Raw genomic sequence first — 9,239 nt, 5'->3', positions numbered from 1 at the left:
CTTGTTTGTGTGTGTGTGTTTGTGTGTGTGTGTGTGTGTGTGTGGGGGGGGGGGGTTACAGATTAGAAGGGCTCAGAAGAGAGGAGGTGTGTGTGTGTGTGTGCCTGTTGGGTATAGGGGGTTGTAATGGTCAGGGGATTTAAGTTAGGGCGGAAACCTACATCTCAGTAACTTTACGACGGATCTCACACACAGGTCCAGAGGAACGTGTGCCTTTGTGTGAAGGCAGACATATTCTTAGTGTAAATACCATTAATCAGACAACTGTTTCACACAGCCCTCCTGTAGTCATCTGTCCTCCTGTTATAACACATTACTGCAGTTTGCAGGACAGCTCAGTGGGTCCTGTTTATCTATCATCTATTCAACAGTAGTTTACCTGATATTCTTAATTTACTTTATTTAGATGGATAAATATCTCACTCTTCTTCCAGAAAAAAAAATCTCCTTCTCTATCAGAATTTGTACATTTTTTTTTTTAGTTGTGTTTTTTTTTTGCTATGATAGATGTTAAGATGGATGGTTCTGGATGGTTATGGACTCGGGTAGGACTGTGGCCAGTGCAGGGCCCAATCAGAACTACATCAGTTCTATAGAGAGAGAGAGAGAGAGAGAGAGAGAGAGAGAGAGAGAGAGAGAGAGAGAGAGAGAGAATGAGTCATAAGGCAGACAATGGAAAGATTCCTCTAGAATCTAGATTCCTATATAGATTTCTACGTATATAATATTGAGCATTAACATGGTCAGATATGAACTGATAAGACCTGACTAATGATGTGTCCACTCTGAAAGACAGCTCAGCGGCTGTGGCACTCCTGCTGCAGTTCCTTGTGTTGCTGCAGTGCTCATTTCTGTATTTATTTTTGTATTCCACAGGACAAACTTAACACTGGGCTCCCTATTTGTCACATGTTCAACAAACATGTTCAACACGTTATAACTGACTCCAAATACCAGTTTGTGGTTTATAATGTCATCATCCATGGTCATTGTCCTTTATTAAAGAGAAACTGCTCCGTGGGAGTTGGAAAGATGTTGTGTAGTATCTATGTATAATGAAGTAATTGTCTCACCAGGGCCCGCAGTAGAAATCCAGTACAGAAACCTCAAACAGTCAAATAAAAGATGGCTAGATTTTTTGAGAGAACATGCTGTAAAAATTAAATGTTAGTGGTGCTGAATTCTGCTCTTAAATTCTATTCTCAGTTTGCTGTTCTTTTTCCCCCCAGCCAATAATACTTGAATGCTAATTCAAAGAACCAACCTCTTTCAAAAATCCAATTTGCAACTGGTATCAGTTTTCTGATGAGCCCCTGGCTTCATTATTGTACTAGTAAAGTAGGCTTAGGCTGTGTTTGTTCTGCAGCTGATGATGAACAAGTCTTTCTAGAGCTATAAAAACACTCGGATCCTCTGAGGAAGGGTCCTTGTGTTGGGTGATGAGGACGAGTGGATCTCTGCAAATCAGCTCACTGCCTCTGTAGAAGATGTCTGTTTCCATGCCATGTAGTAATAAAGGCTTTGTTGTACTACACGGCAGACATTGTGTCCTCATTGCATTCTCACTTTGTTTATTCCACAGATCTATTCTAGACCTTACAGATCCATCTAGATCCAACCAATGACTAGGAATCTAACTGTATGATATGGAGAAACTTCACACACGACACACACACAAACACGTACAGTACAACACACTACCCTGCTGATGTAGGTCTGAAGTAGAACTGTAGAAGTAGGAACTAACAACTCAAAAAATAAAGGAACTCCTCTTGGACACAAGCTCATCCGGTACTTTATGTGCACTGACACAGACACACACACACACACACACACACACACACAGAGATTGTTGTGGAATGTTGTGGAGATGCTCTGGCACCCTTAGAGAAGCCGAGCGAGCTGAGTGAGGTTCTCCGTGCAGAGGAAGCAGTCAATAGTGAAGAGCAGCACTTTGTTCTGGGAGAAAGGCAGGAGGGAAAACAAAGCGTATCGCTTCAAAACCATCAGCGGCCAACATCAATACCGCTCACTTGCTCCCTTTCACAGACAAACAGCTTTGTACACACACACACACACACACACAGACATGAACACTCACTTGCAGACACACAAGCACACACATACCCACACACAAACACACACACAAACTCACTCATCACACCATCAGTGGCCCACATAGATATTGATTTCTTGGTAGCCTCTCTTATCTATATATTGCTCTCTATAATGGCCAGCAATCAGAGCCTCCTTCACTCCAAACACAGATGAAATGAGCCAGAGCTCCAGCGACATCAAACAAGGAGAAGTAGTAGAAAGGAGGAGAGGGGGAAAAAAAGAAACCCTGAAATTGGACCCGTGTCAATTTCTTTGATAATAGCCCTTGCCAAGGTTGAAGGAGCTTGAGGTGAGTAAAAAAGAGAGGTTTGCTCCTGAGCACTAAACATTTCTACCGTGCCTGTCTCTCTCTCTCTCGTGGTCCCTCGGTCCTGTCTCGCCGGAGTCAAAGGACACCACTTATGGCCTTGTATCAATAAATGTGTATTTGATTATATGCCCCATGCCTGGTTGTTTATTTGATTATATGCCCCATGCCTGGTTATTTATTTGATTATATGCCCCATGCCTGGTTGTTTATCCTCCACACACACTCTGGAGGGGCCCCTCACCTCTGTGACTCTGAGTCCCTGAGCTAAACAAAGGATCGGAGTCTTTCCATCTCTATTGGCTGCCTGATGATTCTCATACATATAGAAATATATGATAGATAGATAGAGACAGAGTGAGAGAGAGAGAGAGAGAAATAGAGAGAAAGGGAGATGGGGTGGGGAAGGCACACATCTGTTGGGAGAAGAGCAGTCTGTGATGAGAGTGGAAAGAGGAGAGCCTGCCTTCCAGCCCTGCTTCCTCTCGCCGTGTGTGTGTGTGTGTGTGTGTGTGTGTGTGTGTGTGTGTGTGTGTGTGTGTGTGTGTGTGTCCCAGCCCTGCTTCCTCTCGTGGACACAAAGGGGATGGTTTGGGTTGGCTTTTGGCTCTTTAACTGCAGCAATCTGGTCGCACTCCCTCCTCAGCTGCTGGGAATTAAAATGGAGGGATCAAGGGATGAGCGAGGTAATCCACCTGAGAGAGAGAGAGAGAGTAGAGAGGGGGATGGAGAGAGGGAGACAGAAAGAATGGAGGAAAGAAAGAGAGTAGAGGGAGGGAGAGAGAGTAGAGAGGGGGGAGGGAGGGATGGAGAGAGAAAGAATTGAGGAAAGAGAGAGAGCAGGGGCTGAAAGAAAGAGCATGGATGCACATAGCTTGCTAAGTGGGGAGATATGAAAACTCTCTCCCTTACTCTTCTCTCTCTCTCTTTCTTTCTCTCTCTCTCCCTCTCTCTGTCCCCTCTCTCCTTTGTCAGATGGGATGAGAGTGTTTGGGGTATGATGGGCTGTGATGGCTCCTCTCTCTCCCCCTCTCTCCCAGATGAGGGGACTAAATAAGGCATTACAGGCCCACTCAAAGGCTTTGCTCCTGATCCCCCCAGGTCAGCCTGGGTCCCCTCGGCTAGTGACCTGCGCTCCTCGCTGCCTCTCTGCCAGGCTTTGGGCAGATTTAGCGTGGGGATAATGCATGAATTTAGGCAGCCGCACATGTGGTAAGGGCTCAACGCTATCGATAGACGGGCCGCCATCAGCCTGGAGCTGCGATTGAGTCATCTCACTAGAGAACAGAGAGGAGCAGAGAGGGCTGGGCTGGAGGGGAAGAAACAAACAATAACTGAAATAGAAGCCGAGGCTGGAGTGGGTCTGGCCCTGGTCTGGCCTCGATATGGCATTGTTGTTAAGTGTAGCAAAGTGGTGATATCTTAGGCCGTTTCATTCCTTTGTGTGTGAGCAAACAATGCTTGACTTACAGTCTGGAGAGGCCACCAACCACCTAGTGAAATAGTTAGAGTGCAAAGGTGCAAATGTGCAAAAGGTCGGGCGTGTCCAACCTCTGATCACAAAGACTGGCACAGCATGCACTGTTGAGAATGTTTCATGCATTGCTACATTGTCATTGTCAATGTAGAAATCATAGTAGCAGCAAACTGGATAGGCTACTTTAAGTGCCAAATTTGGTTTAGGCCAAGTGTTTTAAGACATTTAAATGACATGGAAAAAGTTGTTTAAAGTTGAAAAGAGAGAACAACACCATCATGCAACTAAATCAATACAAGGCGAGTGTATTGATGTGGTATGAATCTAAAAGTTAATGTGTACATTAAACTGCGTGAAGTAAATCGAACCTTCGTTTACCCATTCTCACATCCTTCCAGCAGGTGGCGGTAAGATACAACAAAAGACAGAGCCGCAGCAGGCTTGCCCATCGTGCTCGCCGTCGACACCATGCACGGGAGGTCTCAGCATGTTGGCCTACACAGCAGCAGTTTCTGGTCTGACTCTGAAGGTATAGTGAACTATAGGCTATGTTATGTTGGCATCTTATCAATTCAAATATGAAGACACGAATGGATGATGTCAACTTTCATAAGCAATTTCTGACTCTGAGTCAGAACGATGTTTCGTGTTAGAACAGTTAACTTAATTGCCTGCACATACTTATTCGAGCGTCAGCGCGTGCTGTAATGATGACATCTAGGCCTAGCTGTAGGCGATTCGATGCGCATATTCCACATGATGCAGGATTGCTGAGCTCGAGCCCGCACTTAGGCGCTCAGAGATCACTCGGGGTCATCCACATAGGTTACAGCTCAGGCTCGCACTCATGGTTTGTTGTCATTGATTTACATATAGGCTAGTCATCACCATTATACCTTTTCGCTTTGAAAAGCAGCGATTCCGTCATCTCCTGGCCTATGGACATGGGCCTGTCAGGGTTCCCACGTGTCATGGAATTTCTGAAATATCATGGAATTTTGTAAAGTTTATTCCAGATAATGGGAAGTCAGGAAATTTGATCATTTTTGCGGCAAAGTCATAGCCTGGCTAACGTCTTTCCTCATCTCATTGAGATGGGGTCTGGGAACTAGACATTCATTTTCTCGTATTTGAAACGTGGTTTACGAATGACTAGAACCGTTGATTGGGCGCTACGAATGTCTATCAAATGCGTCTGTACGTAGCTTCGGTGTTTCGTCATCGTCTTGATGCCCTCCCTCCATTCTGTGATTAAGAAAATGAAGTCCATAGAATCCAGGCTGCCTAGCAGCATGAATAAAATTGAGCCCGTAAGGCAGCATGGGAAAACCCAGGCTAGCAAAGTCATGGAATATCAGGGATTTGTTTTGTAGCAGTTTAAACTGTACTTAGCAAAATACATGAAAATATTTCCACACAAATCTGTGAATATCTGGTTATTATCTTGGTGGTTAGCTCAACTTTGTTTATTTAATGCCCATTCATTCATCTCCCGCTCTAAAAATTGAAAAGATTAATGAACACTACATGGCTGCTCTGAAATCTTTGGTCAGTTTATTGTACACTACCATTCATTATATAGTAGGTCATGGAAATTTTTTTTAGGGAAAGGCTAGCCTGGATGCCAGCCGAACTTAGCTCCGCCCACAACATTTGAGGTCGGGAAGTTCAGTCTGGACTTGTTCCGTTGTGGAGCAACTATGTTCGAACCAGAGCGGTTCGGAGATTGCTATTAGCTTTCAATATGGTACAATGTCTTTGTAAATTACATGTAATTGCAAAGTGTTTCATTCATCCCGGTTCTCCCTGACAAAATCGCTGTTGCTAGAAGGTAGACATTTAGATTTCGCCATCACGTCTGTTGTAGAAGATACTGACAAAACTTTAAAAAGTGCAAAAACTTTAAAAACTTTTAAAAAAGACTAGAAAACAATGATACTGCAATTGTGGTGCAGGATAGTTTGAGTGTTCTTCCTACAGGATTCATCCCCTGCATCAGTTGAAACACGCCCCATAATCACATCCCAATAGAGCAGTATCAGACTTATATTCTAACTAGAATTTGAGTATGACGACGTCAGGCTATTGAAGCTGGTCACTTTGAGGCACTTGTGCTAAGCTAGGCTAGCGGTGGGTGCATTAGACCGTATAACTACACACACAGAGATGAGAAGGGTATGTATCGACTTATCTAACTCTGGGGAATACGTGAATTAAGCCCCAAAAAGTCCCAAAAAGTCGTGGGTCTGGCCCTGGTCTGGCCTCGATATGGCATTGTTGTTGTTAAGTGTAGCAAAGTGGTGATATCTTAGGCCGTTTCATTCCTTTGTCTGACAGCATTTTTTCTGAGACCTGACTCCACTTTTTCTGACAGCATTTTTTCTGAGACCTGACTCCACTTTTTCTGATAGCGTTTTTTCTGAGACCTGACTCCTTAGAGATGTTTTTCTGAGGCCGTTTGGTTTGAAGTAGTTTTATCTGAGGATGACCGAGGTTTTTCTTACGCTGAGGCAGTTTTGTCTGAAGATAACAGAGGTTTTTCTGACACTGAGGCAGTTTTGTCTGAAGATGACCGATGTTTTTCTGAGTCTGACACCTGAGTCTGAAGATGTCCTAAAATGAACACCGTACAGTCTGCCGTTTCCTCTTTCCCTGTTCCTCCGAAGCTTTCTGCTTCTTTTCGCTGGCTCTGCCATGGCAAATGTCTGGCATGTATGTGTGTTGTGTAGTAAAGCAATTCATTACATCGTGAGGCTGTGAGACTTTCTCTGAGTCCGCCGGCCCAAAGTTGCAAGGGAAGCGAGACGGCCACCATTCGCCCCAGAAAAACTCGTATAACCATTCCAATGACTCCGAAGCTGTAAAGTTAAGGTAAATTCAGCTAAACAAACTGCATAGTTACCCTTTAACTTATGCAGCAGAGGGCAACAAACCAACTGGCAAACAGCTCACAGCCACTGGGCCAGACCGCTATCTGCTGTTGTGGAGATTTGCATACCCCATCTCCTGTGTGGGGGAGACCATTTTAAGGAATCTTCATGGATATGTGTGCAGTGGGCTTCTCATTTGCCTATGCAAATGCATGGCGAATTATTTCCTGGAATTAATGCTTCCCCTCCCCCCCACCCCCTCCCCCACAGTTAGGCAGTGCAAATATACGGGGCCACCAACTTTACGTGCTTATTAGCGCGGACGTCAGGAGCTATCAGGCCGCCTTAATTGGATTTGAATCTTCCCTGATGAATATTTATTGTGTGAAAATGCGAAGCGGAGCTGTCGGAATCTGCACGCTTTGATATGGTGAATTTTTTTGCAGGTCTGATTCTTCACGCTCAGAGATTACACACTCAGCCTCACCACCGCCATCGCCTCTGCGCCGTGTGATCACACTGTCAAACATCTTGTATGCGCGTGCCAAGCCAGAACCAGGCCAGAGTCAGCAGCCGTAGGAAATGCAGTGCTTAAACGCGGTGCAGATGATGGGCCAAAATGACATGCAAGAACTTGATGTGATTTCATTAGCAAGGAGAGAGTAGGAGGTTAGCTTTTGACTTGATTGACAAAATGCTTTTTGTGAGAGGTTGTAGATTATAAACTGACAGTTGAACTTGACTGTTTTCTGAAAATCATTTTGATGTGTTGGGTGGCGTTGTGAGTTTTTTTTTTTTTTTTTTGTATGTGAAAGTCCATGTGAAGGAGCTTCTGTGTATGATGTATGTGAGGAGCTGTTTTGTATGTGAAGATGTATGTGAAGACGTTATCGAACACAATGTCACCTGACGCTACCTCTTACCTGCCAGCTCCCTCGCTTGAAGAAATAAATCCGCTTAAAACACCTCAAGGGAAGTTAGCTCATCCTTTTCAGGTTCTTTTTGGTGGAGGAAAGGGCTACAGCCTGGAGTTTACAAACGGGACTCAAAAGTCTCTATGAATGCGATTTTGGAATGGAGCTGGCTTGCGATGTACTTATAGGTAGTACCAGGAGTGTCCTGTAGATGGTGTGTGTGGTGTGGAAAGAATCAAACTGTAGTAAAACTGTATGCTGACCTGTCCAGCCTCCTCCATAGTGGATTGTTCCCCTAGAAGATCTGGCGTAACAAAGAGCTGATTGAATCCTTCTTTTCCCAAGGAACAAAGGGTGTGTTAATCCTGGCTGGCCACAACAATCTAGCTGCCATGTGTTGAGGCGGTTTCAGAGATGAAGCCAGGTCCACACCCGCAGAGAGCGAGGGAGAGAGATATTTACAGAGAGAGAGAGAAAAAGATAGGGAGAGAGCGAGCGAGAGAGAGAGAGAGACCCGTTATTTATTACTGGGGAACATGACGGCCTGATTAAACTCTCTGGATGTGGTCTTGCTGCTTCTTTTATCTGGCTCTCTCTCTCCCTCTCTCCCTTTACGCTCTCTATCTTGCCGTCACACTCTCTCTCCCTCTCTCACAGAGATTACCAGACAATACACTAAAGCTGTACTTGAGTTGCAGAAGGAGGAAAGTAGAAGTGAGAGAGTGTGGAGGTTTAACTAACTGACTAGTTCCAGAAGTAGCTGCATGCTGTTTCCTCTGAGAGTGATTTCCTCACTGTGCCCACTAGCGGGTGTGAGCAGAGTGTGAGGCTGCAAGTAAGGGCTGCACATGGCAGTGCCAACATTTGGAGTGAGTGAGCGCACATCAGGACTGTAGGAGTTTTCTAACCAGAAAACTAAAAAAGAAACTCCGCTCTGGCCAATAACAAGATGGCCTCAGGCCCACGAGCTAAAATCTTGGCAAAAAAACCATCAGCATGAAAACTGAATGGCATCTGAGACATGTAACTCATCACTATTTAATGATCCTTTGCATGTAGAAATGGTCAACAGTGGTTAAATCGGTGTTAAATGTCCAAGACATTAGTCATGTTGAGTTTCCAGTCAGGACAGGCTGTGAAAATGAATGTCTCACCTCCGTCTGATCGGCTGTAACCTGACACCTTAGCAGGAGGCAGTGTTTCATGTCAGACACTGGCGTCTGGCTAGCTTGAGGAGAGGCAAGAAATAATTTGGCTGGGTCTCCAGTATCAGTGTCTGTGGATACTGTGGCTTTGACTGTGTTCCGTCAGCTTGTCACAGTCATCCAATGGTGCTGAATTCTCCGTATGTCCATCAAGCTGCGCAGAACGAAACCCGCTTCTGCTTTTTAATATGCTGGGCATGGAGGCCATCTGCTGATCTGGTCCACGGTAGCAGACAGACAGACAATTGTAATTTATTGTCATTTAACATGCAGCATTGGCCATGGTCTCAGACAGGACACATTGAACACAGACAGGTAGCAGACAGGCAGACCGACACACAGACAGAC

The sequence above is a fragment of the Alosa sapidissima genome, chromosome 14, assembly GCF_018492685.1.
Source record: "Alosa sapidissima isolate fAloSap1 chromosome 14, fAloSap1.pri, whole genome shotgun sequence".
NCBI classification, from domain to species: Eukaryota; Metazoa; Chordata; class Actinopteri; order Clupeiformes; family Clupeidae; genus Alosa; species Alosa sapidissima.
The sequence above is the reverse complement of the archived record's forward strand: the minus strand, read 5'-3'. Positions refer to the sequence as shown.